This window comes from Ambystoma mexicanum, chromosome 13 (assembly GCF_040938575.1).
Source record: "Ambystoma mexicanum isolate Mex_15411 chromosome 13, UKY_AmexF1_1, whole genome shotgun sequence".
Taxonomy (NCBI): domain Eukaryota; kingdom Metazoa; phylum Chordata; class Amphibia; order Caudata; family Ambystomatidae; genus Ambystoma; species Ambystoma mexicanum.
The window spans coordinates 775360437-775380643 of NC_090938.1; the positions used below are offsets into that span (position 1 = coordinate 775360437).

Here is a 20207-nt window from a genome sequence, read left to right on the forward strand (position 1 = left end):
ATTTATTTTTTGCCAAAATCGCCTGAAACGCATGATAATACTTTTCATGTGCATCCGTTCGCCTGTAATTAATTTCTGGCTTCACCACAGCCAAAAACGCTGCTTTTACTGCAAATATCTGAGGCCAACATTGCAATCGACGAGGTTGCCCCAATCAAAGATGGCCGCTGCCCCTTCCTACTGAAGCAGTCTGGCTTCGTCCGCCCCAACAAGGAACCACTCCTGTCCTGACCCTGTCCCGAGCCGACAGAGACCAGGGCCAGAAACTTTGTCGGTGCATCCTGCGACCGCCTGATTCCACTACCCGAAACCCTCTTCAATGTTGGGTAAGAAGCATCAACCTGCCTCCAACAATCTGCGTGACATTTTATACAGAACATGCTGACCTCCGCACCTCGAGCCCTTGTCTCAACTGAACTACAAGTTTGCAAATGTTTATAACATCATTACTGTGCTCCTTACGCCCCGCAACGAGCTACGCGGCTCGCGCTTATCCTCCCTCAACCCGCAGCCGTACACCTATCCATCCATACACCTTGACAATGCAATGCCGTGCCTACCGCATTTCCACTGTGCATCTAGATAAACAAGCAACCCCTCTGGCATGTAATGTTTTTTTTTAGCGTGCGCATTTAACGTGCTTACCGTGCATTTTGACATTTGATTCCCTCTGACTCTAGCATCGTATTGAGTACATAGCCATATGAGCCCCTTTTTGCATGCTCAGTTATTCCTATGCATCTCTGCCACCGGGCCTATTTTGCATCTAGCATGTATATTGTGTGCTTTGGGATCTGAGCCCCACTACAGTTAGTACTACCTACGGGGCATCACGGCCTTGCAGCCCCTCCAGCACTCAGCATTATTATTATTGCGCACCTCTTCGCAATTGTAGTTCCCGGACCACAACCTGCCTATGTTATGCTTACGGTACCGTACCAGCATTATCATTAGCTATACTGCTATTAGCCCGAGTCCCTTCACCTGTGACACTGCATCTGGCTCACAGTTATTACTATAAAATGCTGTCAGCCTCAAACATCTCCTGCCCACCGCCCTGGTCCCTCACACTACATCCCACCCACAGTATCTCCCCATTTGCTAGACTCTGTGCTCTACTGTCTTCTCTTCTCCTTGCCGTACGTGCCACCAAGCACCTCCAATGCACCTGCACTCTCCTGGCCCACCACCGAGACGCTCCACTCCAACTCTTATTGTCCACCAGCCCTATCTACCATGGCTGACTCTAACCTCTACCTAAACGACCCAGCACTTTGGATCCTCCACTTTGCCTCCAAACCTACACCAAACCGCCCTTGCACTACTAGCTGCAGAAACTCCAGACTCAGCTCCAGAAGCCTTGTACCACGCACTGCCATTGCTGTTTCATCACTGACTCAACCCATCAACACCTATGCCCGCAACTCGAGACTAGCCACTAGGTTTCACCTTCCAACAACACATACCCTCGCTCACCTGAACAGGTCACCCACCACACTCCAATCTAACACAAATGCCCATCCAACACAGTCCACCCTCATTGATACCATCAGGAACACCTATCCCAGCATAGGCAAATTGAGACACAGCCGTCTCAGATCCAGGACACACACCACCACAACTTCATCTAACACACACACTAGCAAAAGCGCAACTAATCCCAAACCATCCATCCACTTTACACACACTACTTCATCCCCCCACCAACCTATTCCTCTCCCTAACACCCCCTCCCCCACACTCCCAACAGAAAAACACACCAAGATACCACCGAAACTATCAAAGGCACTCTCATCAATGCCAGATCATTAGTCGCCCATGCCCTAGATATAGCCGACATCACCTCTCTCAACAAACTCGACTTCTTAGCCATTACGGAGACTTGGCTCCACGCAGCTGCAGGCCCCACCTTAGCGCTAGCCTTACCTAATGACTACACCATATACCGCACAGACAGACAAACAAGCAAAGGCGGCGATGTAGCCATTATTGCTAGAAGCTCCTTTAATATCAGACTCATACAAAATCAATCATTCCCATCTGCTGAACTACTCACAATCAAACTTTCCGCATCCAACATAAGCACAATTACCACCCACCTCATCTACAGACAGCCAGGCCCCATATCCTCATTCAACAACGATATTGCTCTCCTGTTGTCCAACAACACTAAACCCAACTCTCAGATATTTATCCTTGGCGACTTCAACCTGGGGTATAACGACAATAAAGATGACAAAGCTAGCACAGTCGCCAATACCATATCAGAACTAGGTTTCACTCACCACTTATCACAACCCACCCACAACAAAGGCCGTATCCTTGACTGGATAGCAGACCTTAACTGCAACACCACCATCCTCGCCAACTCACCTTGTGCCTGGACTGACCACCACCTCATTACATTCACCATCACCAAAGACAAACAAACACCTGTAACCCCACCCATCGCTCCTCCCACCCTCACAATAAATAGTAAAAACATCACAGTCCCTCTGCTCCAGCCCATCAATGACTTCACACCCACCATTACCAACCCCACTGAATTAGTAGACCTCTACAACACCACCATTCTCAAGGCCATAAACACAGTAGCACCACTGAAACTGTGGAAAGCCAAACCACACGCACACCTCAACTCATGGTTCACTCCTGAACTAAAAACTCTCCGCAAAAATAAAAGACAAGCCGAATCAGTTTGGAAGCAGTCCCCATCTGCCAACAACTAAACAGCCTATTAAATAGCTCCATCAACTACAAGTCGGCAATCATCCAAACAAAAAAAACATGTACAATGAGCGAATCTGCAATGCAAAATCCAACACCAAAGAGCTCTTCAACATCCTGAGAGACCTAGAGTCTCCATCCCCTATACCAGACACTTGTACCAAAGACATTGCCTGGTGTACCAATATACAAGAGGCACTCCCCGGCAAAACTGCCATGCTACAAGCCAAAATCGAGTCTAAGAAAGAAAGCCTCACCTTCGCTGACAATCCTATCTCTCACACCCACACCTCACGTTCGGAAAACAACAACCTATTTGAATTTTCCACCGTCACTACTAAAGAGGTTGAAGACATAATCAACTCTTTAAAACCTTCTAAATGCCAAGATGACATCTGCCCTGCCCCAGTCATCAAAGACGCGGCCAAACAACTTGCACCCTTCATCACCTCCTTAATAAACTCATCCTTCGCATCCAGCATAGTTCCCAATAACCTAAAGGACTCCTGGGTCTTACCGCTACTTAGGAAACCATCTCTAGACCCCAGTGTCCATACGAACTATAGACCCATCACCACCGTGCTCTTCCTCCTTAAGATCCTCGACAGATCTGCCTATTTGCGGATCCAGAACCACCTAGAGAAAAACAACCTGCTAGGGCTAAGACAATCGGGCTTCCTTCCCAAACACGGCACAGAGACAGCCTTGATTGACCTTAAGACACAAATGGACAATCTTAAAGACAATGGCAAACTAGCCCTCCTTCTGCTCCTCAACTTATCAGCCGCCTTTGACTTGGTAAATCATGACATTCTTTGTAATCACCTAGCCTCAGCAGAAAACTTCTCCAACAAAGCCAACACCTGGATTCAACCCTTCCTGAATTACAGCTCGATGAGGGTCTTCGCTTCCACAGCCTCTGCCGCACCAGCCTCCGTTACCTGTGGCGTCCCCCAGGGCTCCTGCATTTCCCCCACACTATACAACGTATTCACAAAACCTTTTTTCGACATACTAGACCACCTGGGTGTCATCTATACGAACTATGCCGATGATACGCAAATACTCATCCCACTAACAGGCGACTATTCCACCGACAACACAGTACTTAACAATATTTACTCTATCATCCAAGAATGGATGGCCAAACACAGACTCTGCCTTAACGATGACAAGACTGTGCTCCTTCGCCTAGGCTTCCAAGCCAGACGTAACAAACTCGACAAAATGTATCAAACATTCACCATTGACGGCAAAAACATCCCTGTCTCCAACAGCGTCAAAACCCTTGGTATATACCTTGACTCTTCCCTCACACTGACAAGACAGATCAATGCTATCTCATCCTCCACCGCACACACATGCAAGCTCATCAATGCCAGCAGACCCTACCTCTCTACCTTCCAACTGCACCACCCTAGCCAGAGCATTAGTACTCTCCAAAGTTGACTATTGCAACGCTCTTTATCTGGGCACCAGTCAAAAGAACATCAACAAGCTGCAAGTTATACAAAATAACGCACTAAGAGCAGCCATGAACATTCCCAAACACGAGCACAACTCTGCTACCAGATGCAACTGTCATTGGCTTTCTATACCTCAGAAAATCGAATATAAAACACTCTCACTCACATACAAATGCTTATCCAACCAAGCACCCAGATACCTCTCAGATAACCTCACGCTCCACACACCAGCCCGTTTAACCAGATCAGCCCAAACCCATTGCTTAAATATCCCTAGATTCAAGCTCCAAAAAGCAGGCGGCACAAGCTTCCCAGTGCTTGCCGCAAAACTCTGGAACTCACTACGAACCGACCTGAGAGTCAAACCTTCCATCCATCGCTTTAGGCACAGCGCCAAAACTTGGCTCCTGGCCAAAGAAGCTTAAATCCCAGACGTATGACAATTCATTTGTATATACCGTATATCCTGCTAATTCTCAAATCGCACAAACTTGTTGCTTTTTGTATACTGCTTAATAACTGAGCCACAATGTATATCTGAGCGACAATACACATATTAGTATCTGTTTTTTTTCCTTTTACAATATGTATTTTATCAGCAAACTGCTTTTACAATGTTCGCATTGTATGTAATCTCTACACACTCATGTAATGCTTAACCTATTCTTACCAAAACTGTAACATCCGACTGTAACACTTCCTCACTACTTTGTAATCATACTCAAGCGCCTGGATGCCCCAGGGTCTAGCGGTGCGCTATATAAATAATAAACTACTAAACCTGTTGGTCTAATGGTGTCTGCTCCTAGTTTTGGTCTTCCCTGGGTTTGGAGGACAACTGCTTGCCCCGGACTTCCCCTTTTCTTGCCAAAACTGTTTGCAGCAGAATTGCTGAGCCACGCACAGCTCCTATGCAGCAGGGTGAACGTGGCCTTGCCTCTTGTGCCTGGCAAGACATTTGAAGCTGCTGGGCGGCCGTGGTCTGGATCACAAGACTTTCAAGCAAATTTGTGATTCATCACAATTACTTTGTGAATGCCTTGTGTCCCTAAGATCTTTTGCAGGTTTGGGAACATGACTACTACAGAGTCTTCCTTGAGTAATCATTCACAACCACCAGAAGGCGCACCAACCTTCTTCTATCCTGGTGTTTGCACTTTCTCCTAAATGCAGCTGGTGGAGGACAGTTGGCTCAGTCAGTGGCCTTCAGTTGGACATAGGTACCTATGATGTCACCCACCAGATGGCCAACACTGTGGAAGCACACTGTTATGCGTTGGTCTTGACAATGCCATTGTGTCCCTTGTGCACTAGTAGGATGGCTACTGTGTTCAGTGATGCCAGAACAACTATTCTATTACACTAAGGAGTATACTTTCTTCTGACCATGATTATGCCTTGGCAAATGGTGTCCATGGTACTGTTTGGACCTCTGGGTGCGGGTATGCTGTTGGTGGAGTACGTCCTTCCACTCGCCTGACATTAATTTAATCAAGATGTAGTGCTTTGCGGGAACACCATTTCCCTCAACGTGCACATGTGCTCCTCTGTGTCATTTGCCTCTTGCAGCTTACACGGAGCAAAGGTGCCCAATACCAACCATGGATGGTGCTAAGATCCTGCAACATATTACTACTAGAGACTATGTCCTTCACCAGAGAGACACAGAGGATTGGTCTGTTGGGAGGAACCCCCAGGTAGGCCAGAGGGACACTGGAGTTTACGGACTTAGAGGGCCCAACACCCTCCCCCAGGATACACCGAGGACTCAGTCAACGGCAAGTTCAAACTGCAGTTTATTACAGACAAAACCAACAGGGTTCCGCACAGGAACAAAGAATATTCATGCACATCTCGCTCTTCCTCAGCTCGCAGGCCGGTTTAACTCCCAAATGGCATTGGCACTTCGTCACAATCTGGGCCCTTCTCCAGAAAACCTACCTGGCCAGGTGATTGGGCACTGAGCACTATATAACCTATAAAAGACACTATAGATGTTATTCTACTGGCCCTCACATGTCAGGTGGCTGGCCTGTTCCATCCCCAAGTCACTAACTATAACATTGTTGCAGTGTTGTGGATTTACCATTGGGTATTGCCCGTTGCTATCCACCGCTACGGTACTAAACTGTGATTGGCTTGAGCTGGTGTCCCCAGGCCTGGGACCTAAAATGGTTCTCAGCTCACTGTGTACCTTTTCAAGGTGATGAGAACGATTACGTGTCTGTAGTGTAACTTGTGTGCACCACCTCTGCCTTATGAGAGTGCTCTCCTGTCAGGCACAACACTTGTTGCATATTTGTTGGAGTCTGTGTCTGGCTGCCTGAGACCGGCTCCCTTTCCCACTGCCGATCGCTGTCCATTGTCTGCTTCAGCCACGTCACGTGTTCAGAGACCACGAATTTGAGCTCTGCAGCTCTGAATTGTGAGGATTTATTCATATTGTTTGGTCCCTTTGTCGTCTGGGGATTGAAATGTCATCTGTATCTCTTGACCTTGGTTGTGGGTCCTGTCACACACCTCTTGCCTCTGTCTAGGCTAAGTCAGCTCAGCTCGCCTCTTGCTCAGAGGCCTGAGGCCTGCTGTAATTTTCCTAAACCTTATATGGCGGTTTCTTCCGTGTCCATGCTATACTTTATTCTGCATAGGTTAGTCACACTTGGTTCTGTCAGGTTCATAGGTGCTCCTGCAATTCTATAGGGTTGTTCATGTTTAAGCATCTTTAAGCTTTGCTCAGGATCTCTTGCGCCTTGTGGTTTCTGCATTGCTGCATTTGGTTAATGGCAAAAATAATAAAAGCGATGACAGTATGTATATGTATCTGTCTTCTAATACCAAACTGTATGCTTGTGTTCTTCATGCATTCGACTGTGGGTTTGTGTCCAGAAGTGCAGATGGCACGTGTGCTTCATATCTATCGCTGCAATGTAGTGGTGCCTCTAAAAACGTCAGCAACATGGCTTCTTGGTTCTCTAGTCCAGGCTGTCCATATAGGTCTCTCTGACCATGGGCTGCGGTTCTTCATCCACAGAGGGATAGATCTGTACCACACCTGGTCTGTATGGCTGGCTTAGGGTATACCTCTCAACGTATTTGTCAATCATTGGTCCATTAGGGATTCATCTGAAATAGAATGGATGATTGCAGTGTTTCCTGGCCTTCCTTCTTGTTATGAATTTAGTAGGAGGGGGTGGTGGCAGGATCCCGACCCCCTTTTCAGGTCTTCTCCAAATGGTGACCAACCTCTGGAAACAATACGAAAGGACTACCTTAGTTTCAGGAAAACGCTAAAGACCTGGATTTTCAACAGCTAATTAACCAAATGAGGGTGTGCAAAAGGAAGCCAGCTTGCATCCTCTGGCAACCAACAACCGGGTGTGAGAACAAAAGAGCTACCCACCTTTGACCATTAACTAATTTTTCATTGAAAATTCATACTCCACTCACGCCCTGCCATACTGACTCCCCATCCACCACTATGTACTGAGGCTACTATGAGACTTTTTATCCCGGCTGCCCAATACTTAATAGAGTTCAGCCATACCATGACAGGTGTCAACCTACTTCTGCTCAATCTTCCCAGTCCAGCCCAGCTCCTGGGGATTATAAAATACTGGCTATGTTTTCACCTGAGCCTGTGTTAGCCCTATTAACCACTCCATTTTCTCTGCTCAAACTAACCACACGCAGACCACCTAAGCCACTCACACATGACTTTTGATAACAACCGCACCAAAGAGCGAACAACAGAATGCTACTCGTCTTCAAGCAACGTACACATCACACACCCCAGCTAATACATCATCACATAAATTCTCCTTTCTGGACACAAACTCCTTGATGCTCTTGACACAAAACACCTAAAAACGCAGACACACGCAGAACTCAGTGTAACTGCGGTCTACAGCATTAACACAAAAGGAGAGCTATCTTGCATTTGCCTCCTATCCTGATCAATCAAACTCCACCTACTCTCTTCCAGAGCTACTAAAACACCTGGGCACCATGCACATGGCAGTGATCCACAGTATTTGATTTGAACATTTATAAATGCGCACAGAACTAACTTGATCGTATAAAGGCGCAGCTGGTAAACAAGATAACAAAAGAAACCAACATATATTGCCAGGGACCATTCCTCAGATGAGACAAGAATAACAGCCCTAATGCCCCCATCTACCCTTTATTTGAAGAGGAAGGTTTTAAGGGCTTTGCGAAACTGATAGATGGATTCAAGAGCTCTGATTTCTTGAGGGAGGCTGTTCCACAGCCTCAGACCACAGACAGCCAACCTTCTATCCCCCTTTATGACACAAGAAGAGGACGAGATTGTCAACAACAATTGATCCCTTGAATGTAGCATTCTAGTTGGTTGATAACGGCTGTGTTTATCCCCCAGATAAGAGAGGGCAAGACCATTCAAGCTCTTGAATATCAGACAAGCCAGCTTGAAGTTAATTCTGTCTTCTTCGGCCAGCCAGTGAAGTGTCCGGCGGGAGGCCAAAACATAGGAGGACCTACCCAATTGACAAATCAGTCTTAGACCAGCGTTCTGTGATTTTCTCAGTTTCTGACACTTTTTGACCAGGATGCCAGCAAGAAGGCTGTTGCAGTAGTCCAAGTTTGAGTTCACCACTGAACCAACTGCAACAGCATGATCCTTATCTGTAACAAACAGCAGGGCTTGTAGAAAACGCTAGGAGTAAAAAGAACGCTGCACCTTGGCAGTAACCTGGTCTTCACTGGCAAGATTATCTTGCCCGATACACCCTAAATATTTAGTTTTGGAGGCGAGTTTTAGCTGAGCCCCCAAAAAACATGGAACCCTGGGACACTTCCCTGCTGCAAGGAGCTGTTTGGGTCCAAACAGATCAACCTTGATCTTAGTCGGGTTAAGTTGCAACTGATTTTCGGACATCCAAAGACTCACTTCATTGAGGCACTGTTTAACCCTAAGAAATGTTTCCTCAAAACATTTGCTATTTAAATGAAAACCTGGGTATCATCGGCATAAGAGTGAAAATGAATCCCATGATTCCTCAGGACATCCATTAGCAGCCGAATGTAAAGATTAAAGAGCAAGGGCGATAATGAAGATCCCTGTGGTACTCCACAGACCAAGGAGATTGGATCTGAAAGAAACCACTGCAATTCGACCTGTTGGCATTTGTTAGATAGAAAGGATCCGAACCATTTGATTTGATTGCATGTTCAAAAACATTACCAATCTCTCAAACGGTTAAGCAACATATGATGATCTACTGTGTCAAAAGGCGCAGAGAGGTCCAACATTACCAGCAATTAGAGGTCTCTTCTATCCGCGACCCTTAGTAGATCATCCTGCACCGCCAACAGAGCTCTTTCTGAACTAAATTTAGGTCGGAAACCAAATTGCAAAGGGTCAAGTATGTGGAGACTCCTCCACATAATCCTGCAGCTGGCTACCTTCTCAAGCACTTTACCTGGCCACTGGAGGCCACCTAACAGTCAGTAATTCTGCAGCATAGATGGATCTAGATTTTTTTTTTTTTTTTTTTGCAAAAGCGTAACAATGGCTTTCTTCAGGACCAAGGGCACTATACCCCGCTCGAGAGGTTTGTTTATGAAATCTGTCATAAATGTGCAATCTACAGCCCTATTCGCCTCGCAGTACATGCTGGCATTGAAAATAGTGAATCATTAGTAGGTTTAAGCGTTGCTAGAAAGCACTGAACGTCATCCTCTGACGCTGGTGTAAAATAAAATGGAACAGTGTGTTGAGCAATCCCTGCTTGCACAGGGGATAAGTGCCCACCTGTTTCAGAACTGTCTTTGACGAAGACTGAAGAGTCAACAGGATATTGCCCTGAATGATTTCTATTTTTTCGTTTAAAAAGGTATTGAACATGTTGCCCTGTATTAACGAAGGCTCAATAGTAGAGGAAATGCAAATTGAATGGTAAATATTTGATATAACTGGGAAAAGCTCTCTGCAGTGATTTTTCGCTGCATCTATTTTCTCGTGAATATATTCAGATTTTGCTTTAAAAATGGCATGCTTGTATATCTTCAGGGCAAGTTTAGCCTTAATTATTTATCTAAGTGCTTACGGTTAAATGCAATCAACCTTTTATACTACACTCTACAAATCACAAAAATAATTATTAAAAACACATTAAAAATCACATACATTACATATAAAAGAGCGCTGCATGATTTCAACATATCCAAAATAATGACACTATTTGCAGATTTCTTCATTTCAACAAACAATCCCTCAGCAGATTGTTAAAAAGCAGTGATGAATAATACCAGAAAGCGATCTACTGTGGATATTAATATTAGAGTCACTGAGACCATAGAACATCTCAAGCAATAAAAGACTGAAGCCCCACATATTGCCGAACCTCAGCCATGTGTTACTTCTTGCTCTGCATTAGTGTGATAACATTTTTAATTTGTTTCAAAATTTAGATTGCTAATTTCAGCATGTTTAATTTTGACCTTTTGCTAAATATGGTAAGCCGCCCATGTAACCATGAGAGATTCAGCACCATATAACATGGAACAAAATTGATCCATGTGAAACAACTCAAATGTATTCTATCCCTTCAAATACAAAAGACCCAGAACTGGACATTGGGACTAATTCTAAGTGTGCCTGTCCGTAAACAACGGTGCCAGTAAGCTTACCAGCACTGTTGTTTCCGGACAGGCACACTACAACTATACGGGCAGGTGCCGTCCAGCCCGGCATGTCAGACCTGCCCTGCCAGACGGCACCCGCTCGCAGAGTTTTCAATGAAGCACCGGCACCATTAACAACAGTGCCGGTGCTTCCGTGGTGCCCATTCCCGCAGAGTCCTATCGGACTCTGAGGGAATGGGGAATCACAATTTACCGGCACCTGACTTTCTGGACCGCCAGGGTTGTAATCCCCCGGTGGCACCGGAAAGTCAGGTGCCAGTAAATTATTCCAAGTCTGGCCGCAACCCGCCGGTAGCACTGACAGGGTTACCGCCGGACTCGGAATGAGGCCCATTGTGTTAAAATGTGTCTAAGTGTCTCCACCTGCTCCCTACATGAGCGACACACATGCTTTTCCCTAGTGATACCTCTCCAGGCAACTATGTTTGACAATACTGGTAAAATATCAAATTGGATGTAAATTATAAAAACAGATCAGTGCCGGTAGCCTTCATTTTGGTAGGTAAGCACCAGCGGTATCTTTAAACATTCCCTGTTGTGAATACATAGAATACTTACGCAACGTGGATAAATGCGCGAGTGATTGAATTCTGTCATACATTTTTATTTTTTGGGACAACTTATTTATGAAAATAGGGACATCTAAAACATGAGCACAGACTACGCCAATATTTGAGCAGTGTGTTTTTTTTACCAAGGTCTCCATGTCTCTGTATCCGGTGCTCCGTGTAAATCGCCTCAAATGGGCTATTGTGTGTGACAACAAAGTGTCTGGGCAAGCAATGCAAATCTAATCTTCACCCAAAATCTGTATGCTGCTTCCTTCCAAAGCGATATCATAGATTGGAGACCAAGTTCCAATCTAATTACCTGGACTGGAACTGAGCTTGGGAGGCATAGCAGAGATCGATGAATTTTACCTTCCAATTTACATAATCATACGACCGCCTTTTCAGGCAGGGTTTCTAATGCATAAAGGACGGCAGGAATTATAGCAGTTTTATATACTATAACATTTGCTTCAATTGAATCTCCCCCATGTTTAGCGATCACCTTCCTTAGGGCGAGCCATTTCTGCCAGGCTTTGGAGGATATCATTTCTGCATAATGAACACATGATGCAGAAGCCTTTATATAGATCCCCAGATAAATGCTAGTCTGTTCCAGTGTTACATCACCCATTTTCCACTGATAGTTCTTAGATCGATGAGCTTTGCTCCCTATGGCCATACTTTTTTGTTTTTGTCAGGTTAACATGCAAACCATTAACTGCAGCCAAGTCATAGAGAGCATTCAGCGATCGCTGCAGTCCTACTGGCATTCTATCTAATATTACTGTATCATTGGCGTATGTTAAACAGGGCAGATCAACATTTCCATACAGGGAAGTTATTAACATTCCCTAATACCTGATAAAAATCTGCAACGGGGCAAGAACACAGCCTGTTTAAGTCTGATGTTCGTCTTAAAAGGATGAGTTAATGCTCCCTCCTGAGATAGTCTTATCCGGACCGTGGTGTCATTGTACATCAATGAATAGAATATAAGAGGGAATGATTGATACCCCACGTGGTCAGTTTTTACCATAGTTTGGTGCGTATGACAGTGTCGAAAGCAGAGCTATAATCCACATAACCTACAAGGGCGTTCCAGAATATGCTTAAGTGTCAGCGATTAATGTTGAGAGAGCCCAGATGGAATGGCTAGTGCCAAATACTTTTCTAAAGCCCATGAGGCTGTGATGTAAAATAGCATGGTTAGCTGAAGATTAGCAAAACGTTTTGACCCATAGTCCAGCATTGCGAGAAGATAATAGTTTTCCGGCATTATTCTGGGGCCCTTCTTATGGATTGGTACCTATATCGATTCCTGCCAGGAAGGAGGGATGGAGGCTTGTTCACAGATGTGGAGAAACTGTTCCTTAAACAGAGCCGCCCATACATCCGGATCTATCTTAATAACAGTATTATATAAGCCATTTGGTCCGGAACGGAAGCTCTAGATGGTTTAGCCGTTTTAATGAGGCATACAAGCTGCCTCTGAAATGCAATGCCAGACTGCATAGTCCACCATACCTGCCAGTGGCTCCTTACATTTTCTACCTTGGGATTACAGAATCTTTCATATATATGGGTTCCACAGATTGCTTCTGAGGTGCCACACACTTGCATGGCAAAGGAATTTTCTCTCTGTGATCGGAGGAAGTGGCAACATTTTTTTGAATCGTGTGTTTTAATCAAGATATTAATGTAATTCCATCAAGCAGATGCATCTAGAGCTTGATGATTAAGGAGCCAATGTTTGTAGCAAGATCTAACTTTTGCTGCACATTTATTTTTCTCTGTATCACACATAGCTGAATTACGCCATATTCTTTGTAGCCCTACTCTAACATCTTGTTTCCTCTTTGCAATAACTATGTCGAACGGACCTCCTCCATTCCTTGGCCCTGGGTGGGCTATTAAACAAATATTTGAGTTTGGCCATACTACATTCATCAGCGTGCTCATGTCCCACGCACAGTCCTTCAAAATTTCAATCGGTGCCTTTCCATACTGGGATAAAGATATGTTCAAACTATTCATATTGCTTGTGGTCCACATCAAGCGATTTCCCTGAACGTTAACCATACGGGAATACCTGAGGATGTCATAGTGGCCATTAAGGAGATTAGGGCGCCTTATGTACAGCATGGCATGATCAGTCATGTATACCTAGTTTTTTTCATACTCGGGGGACAAATTCATAATTATAGGGTTGAAAAAAAAACTAAATCAAAATAACTATGGTAAATGCCACTTAACCAAGTGGCGTTTTCTCTGTTGTCCACCTTGTGCAGTGGGTATAGCTCAAATTCGGCTAGCAGCTCCAACCATGCTCAGCCCTTTTTCTCAGAGCATGAGGTGTGAATCGACCAGTCAAAGCCGTTTAAGTCTAGTCGGCATTGAAGTCCCCCATGAAGATTATACCACCTTCGGAATTCTGTGCAGACCATTTTCTCAAAACATACGCTATCACATCCATCACTTCCCAAGTCATCCCACACCCCGGGGATCATAGAGCGTGGCAACGAGCGAGCCCCCTGACCCTGCTGGGAAGGAGGGCAGAATTGCTGCAAGAATGTTTGGGTGTCCTCGACCTCCCCCATCCATGGTGATACCGAATGTGCACATTTTGCCGCAGTGGAGGTACAGATAGATTAAAAATCAGGGAATAATTGTTATAAAGCTCAATCCAGGCAGCTTTAGGTTACTTCTTAAGTTTACTTCAGTTCTTATGTTACAGTTACAGTTCCAAGATTTAGACATAAGCAATAAGGATAGAGATAGAGACAGAGACAAAGAGACACCGGCACCCATCACCCAGGGAGGGAGGGCTCAACTGACACAATATAGAACTCTCATCACAGCATTCTCCCACTCATGCATCAACATTTATTATAAGTTACTTAAGCTGTTATAAGAGAAAGACCACCGGGTCCCATCACCCAGGCTCAACTGACAGCATTGGAACTCTGGAGCGAAGCTCATAGTCAAACATTCCATGCACTCACAGTGTTCCAAGCCATCTCATAGTTCCTCAACAAGTAACATCACAACACATCTCCCTTTCTATTGACAATGCAGAAACGAAATGTCCAAGGCAGTCAACATCATAAATATCTCTTCCCTTTCCGATGACAACTTGTCAGAGAGATGTTTAACTTGCTCACACCCTCCTAGACACAGATAACCTTAAAAAGGAAAACGCTGTGCTGGAGGACCAACTGAACATTTCACTGTATGCATACCTCTCCTCACATGACACTACCAGGAAGGACCCATCCCAAGGTAAACTTTCATGGACATTTCACTAAGGAGAACTATGCTGATGAAATTTCATCTTTTAGAGATGATGCAACTCAAAACATCAGGGCGACACCAATGACCACATGGTATCGGTCACCCACACACATATGGAAGGATCCTCCCTACCAACGTGATACTAACCAAAATACTGGGAGTAGCCACCTCCATACACTTTGCCCTTCTCAAAACAGGGCGCTAACTCCTCACACTGTGGGGCGCTATCCCTATTGACACTGGGACGCTATCCCCTTCGCAGTGGGACGCTATCCCTTCACAATGGGACGCTATCCCTATTCACAGTGGGACGCTATCCCTCCTAAAGTGGGACGCTATCCCTCCTCCTTGGGGCGCTATCCCCATCGCAGTGGGACGCTATTCCTTCACAATGGGACGCTATCCCTATTTAAAGGTGGGACGCTATCCCTCCCTTCCGTGGGACGCTATCCCTTCACAATGGGACGCTATCCCTATTCAACGGTGGGACGCTATCCCTTCCTTCAGTGGGACGCTATCCCTCATCATTGGGACGCTATCTCCTTCACAGTGGGACGCTATCCCTATTTAAAGGTGGGACGCTATCCCTCCCTTCCGTGGGACGCTATCCCTTCACAATGGGACGCTATCCCTATTCAACGGTGGGACGCGATTGTTATAAAGCTCAATCCAGGCAGCTTTAGGTTACTTAAGTTTACTTCAGTTCTTATGTTACAGTTACAGTTCCAAGATTTAGACATAAGCAATAAGGATAGAGATAGAGACAGAGACAAAGAGACACCGGCACCCATCACCCAGGGAGGGAGGGCTCAACTGACACAATATAGAACTCTCATCACAGCATTCTCCCACTCATGCATCAACATTCCACAGGCACTCTGGTGACATCATAAACCACCTGACAAACCACATCAGACTAACCAAGCACATCACAACACATCTTCCCCCTTACAAAACACACTTGCAACAAAAGCTTCACAACACATCTCCCTCCTATCAGACATTTTCACAAAGGCAACGCACATCTCATCCAACCCACGAGCAATGGAGGTTTCACTTGAAAAACCCACAACTATGCAATTTCAGAACTCCGCCTATCATTCTTAAACACCATCAATAACAGCACTAATCACCTCCCATCCACCCCTGCCACGAGCAGACTCTAGTCTCCCACACTAGACACAAACCAGCCCAGATCCAAGGCTATACCTAACCCACATTACCTTAACCAACACAAAATAACTTTGGTCCTCCTGCTCGCCCCCGCCACAGGCGAGCCTTCAGGCTGCCACCCTGAAGCACCTACTTGTCACCCCGACGCAATACTAGTCATCAGGACGACAAAGAAATTACCATAGACAAATAAGAAGTTCAGTAAAATTCTACAGCTCACTGACACACAACCAGCAACAGGCATGCCTCAGAAATACACAAGCATACACATATATATATATAAAGGCGGACCAAGCCAATCAAGTAAATCTGACCATACCATTGTTATAAAGCTCAATCCAGGCAGCTTTAGGTTACTTCTTAAGTTTACTTCAGTTCTTATGTTACAGTTACAGTTCCAAAATTTAGACATAAGCAATAAGGATAGCGTAGCGCTCAAAGCCAACAGTGGCCAGTTGCGCCTGGTGCAAGTAAAATAGAACACGCGCACAGCAAGTGACATTCTGGTTGGCAGCGGACATGGCAGCTCTGCCAGGGATATCGGGTCCTCCCATTTTTATGTCTGCTCCAGGGACGGCGAGGATTGCGTGGCCACAATGGCGCAAGGGTTTTCTGCACTACATGAAAGCAGCTGGCGGAACGGCCTATTCTGCAGAGGGGAAGGTAGCATTGTTGTTGCATTTTTTGGGCTTCGAGGGCCAGAGAATTTTTGAAACTTTACCCCAACTGGCAAATGAGGGAAGTGGGGATGAATTAAATGAGTTTGAGTCTGCATTGGTGAGACTTGATAAGCATTTTAATCCAAAGAGGAGCACGATCTTGGAGAGGTACAATTTCCGGATGCGCACACAAGCCCAGGGTGAATCTGTTGAGGATTATGTAACTGCGTTGCGTCATCTGGCTCTTACATGCAAGTTCCAAGGAAATTTCGATGAACATATTCGTGATCAATTCATGACACATTGTCGGTCAAATAAGATAAGAGAGGAACTGTGGTTAAAGGATGAGCCGAGTTTAGATGAAGTGTTGGATCTGGCAAAACGTGTGGAGCATTCGTTAGCATGTGTGGCCAAACTCTCCAAATCTGAAGGAGGGGAACCCAAAGAAAATAAGCCGGAGGTATTATCTGTGGCCGAGGGGAAGAACAAAAGGAGAGGAAAGAACAGAGTGACAGGGAGGAGTAATACTGAAGAGAGGAAGAATCAAGAGTCGATGCAGAGATATGAGAAAAAGGAAGATAGGAAGGAGGAAAGGCTATGTTATCGTTGTGCCAGTGCAACACACTTTGCGTCCTCTGTTGTATGTCCAGGGCGAAAAAGTACGTGCTCAAAATGCAAAAGGAGAGGGCATTTAGCATCATGCTGCAAGAACTACCAATTTGGACAGTCAGGCCAACGAAGAGTACTATATGTAAATGAGGAAGAAGAGGGGAGATCATCTGAAGAGGAAGTTGTGGTGCCATTACAGAATGTTATTGTGAATACTGTTAATGTAGTTACAAATGGTGGGGAGCCTGATGATTGTGAACGACCATATACTGTGGTGACAGTGAATGGTCGTGAAGTATCAATGATGGCTGATTCGGGGTCAAAAATAACGTTAATATCCAGAGCTGTCTTTGAGTGCGAAATGAGAGGAGTAGTATCTGAGTTGTTAGAACCTGATATAAATCCAGGAGGGTATAACCAAGATCGGATTGATTTAGTAGGTTATGTATGGAGTAAATTTGAGTTTAAGGGGCGTAGTTGTGAAGGCAAAGTGTATGTTACCAAGAAGGGGCAATCTCTGTTAGGATGGAGAGAGCAAAAGAATTTAGGGATCAGACTCGATCCCAATCACCCTGAGCAAGTATTGCAGATATCCGAGGTGTCTATGGGTCACAACACATATATGTCGTGTTTTGGGAAAGTATTCAATGAGAAGTTGGGAAGGATAAGAGGGTTTCAACATCAAATAACGTTAAAAAAGGGTAGTATACCTGTCGTTGCAAAGCTCAGACCAGTGCCTTTTGCTTTAAGGGAGAATGTGAAAAAGGAACTGCAGAAGCTATTGGAGTCAGGGGTGATTGAGAGAGCTGGGGGAGTTCAATGGGTATCCCCGGTGGTAATTGTGAAGAAAAGTTCAGGGGACATAAGGTTGTGTATTGATATGCGCGAATTGAATAAGTGTGTGCTAGTGGACAGACACCCACTACCGAACATGAGTGAACTATTGACCATGGTGGGTGGTGGAAGATATTTTTCTAAGTTAGACATGACGTCAGCTTATCATCAGGTCGAATTGGTGGAGGAATGTAGGAAAGTTACTGCTTTTGTGACGCATGAAGGTGTTTTTCAATTTAGAAGGATGCCGTTCGGATTGGCGTCCGCTTCATCTGTGTTTCAGAAGATCATGGATCGGTTGTTGAAGGGTATCAAGGGAGTGTTCTGTTTTCAGGATGATGTGTTGGTGAGTGGTGTCACAATGGAAGAGCATGACAGGAACCTACGGAAGGTTTTGAGGATATTTGAGGAGAGAGGTGTTACTTTGAGAGGTGAGAAGTGTAAGTTTGCGGAGGCAAAAGTGGATTATCTGGGACACGAAGTGTCGGGAGATGGAGTTAAGCCCAAGGAAGATATGGTGAACTCTATTAAGAGTATTGAGAAACCGAAAAGCAAGAATGAGCTACGCTCTTTCCTTGGGATGACGGAATTTTACCACAAATTTGTGATAAACTATGCTGATAAGGTACAAGAGATGAGAAAGATTCTTAAGAAGGGAGCCGATTTTGTGTGGAGTACCCAGTGTGACATGGAGTTTAACAGGATAAAGGAAGAAATAAACATGGCTAGTCCATTAGGATGTTTTGACACTAGGAAGCTAACTATAATCACAGTAGACGCGAGTGAAAGCGGACTGGGAGCTGTGTTGTCCCAGAAGCAGGAAGATGGCTCCGAAGAGGTGATTGCCCATGCTTCAAGGGGACTCAAGGGAGCGGAGTTGAGATATTCTGTTTTAGAGAAGGAGGCACTTGCTTGTTTTTGGGCAGTGGAACGATTCAAAAATTTTGTGTGGGGAGTGGAGTTTGTGATACGAACTGATCATAAACCCCTAAAAGCTATTTTTGAAAATAAAGGCCTGGACAAAGTTTCTCGGAGAGTGGCAGGCTGGGTTACCAGGATGCAAACACATTGTTTTAGGATGGAGGTCATACCCGGTAGGGAGAATGTTTTGGCGGACAGTTTATCTAGAATAAGGGTGGCAGGTCCCGAAAGTACGGAGAGTGAGGAGATGGAGCTAGTGTTTGTCAACACGGATGGTATTGTGTCCAAACAGGAGTGGTTGGACGAAGTGGAGAGAGACAATATCATAAGGAGGGTGATTACTTATGTTGAATCTACAGCTTGGCCCAATAAAGTGGAGTTGGCGGAAGAAATGAAGCCATATTGGGAGGTGAAGGATGAATTATCCGTTAGTGATAATATTTTGTTCAGATGGGGTAGGGCGGTGGTCCCGAAAGGATTAAGGAAGAAAGTGATTGATCTGGCACATAGCGGTCATATAGGAATAACCAAGACCAAAGGTGTACTAAGAGAAGATTATTGGTGGCCGGGTTTTGATAAGGAGGTGGAGACTTGCCTGGCAAATTGCCAGTTTTGTGTTAAGAGTGGAAAGGGAGTGGTGGCCAGAAAACAACCATTAGTGGACGTCGGTCTTCCGTCCAGGATATGGTGTGATATTGCCATGGACATACTTGGTCCCGTGGAACTTGGTTATGCCCGTGGTAAATATATAGTTTTGGTGGTGGATCTATTTTCCAGATGGGTAGACTTTAAGATAGTGAGGGAGATCACGAGTGAGTGTATGATAAAGGTTCTACAGGAGATTTTTGCGAGTGAGGGCTTGCCTGAAACTGTATTGACCGACAATGGACCCCAATTTATTGGAGAAAGATTTTCTAACTATTTGAGGAAGTGTGGGGTTGGTCATAAAAGGACCTCATTATATCATCCCGAGTCAAATGGTGTGGTTGAGAGGATGAATAGGTGTGTGATGGAGAGTGTGCGTATGGGAGAAGAATGTGGTTTAGATAAAGTAGCATTGATACAGAATAGGATGTGGGCTTTGAGGATGGCACCACATTCTACGACGGGTCTATGCCCGTTTGAACTCATGAGGGGAAGGAAGCCATATTCTATAGCTTGTCCGCCATGGCTAGGAAGATGTAGGGAGACCGATCTTGTTGTAGACGAAGTGAGAAGATCATTAGTGAGGAAGAAGTCAGAGTGGGTCAGACGTGAGAATTTGAAGAGAGGAAAGAAGGAGTTGCGTG

The 20207-nt window shown here is 45.1% G+C and overlaps 1 protein-coding gene across 1 annotated transcript in view; it reads left to right on the forward strand.

The window, feature by feature from the left end:
- Positions 1-226: 226 nt before the first annotated feature.
- LOC138520570 (E3 ubiquitin-protein ligase TRIM39-like) overlaps positions 227-20207 on the forward strand; it is a 186851-nt gene continuing 166870 nt past the window's right edge. Inside the window, exon 1 of the mRNA XM_069632908.1 lies at positions 227-326. The gene's annotated coding sequence lies outside the window, so the exon portion shown is untranslated. The remainder of the gene's footprint in view (positions 327-20207) is intronic.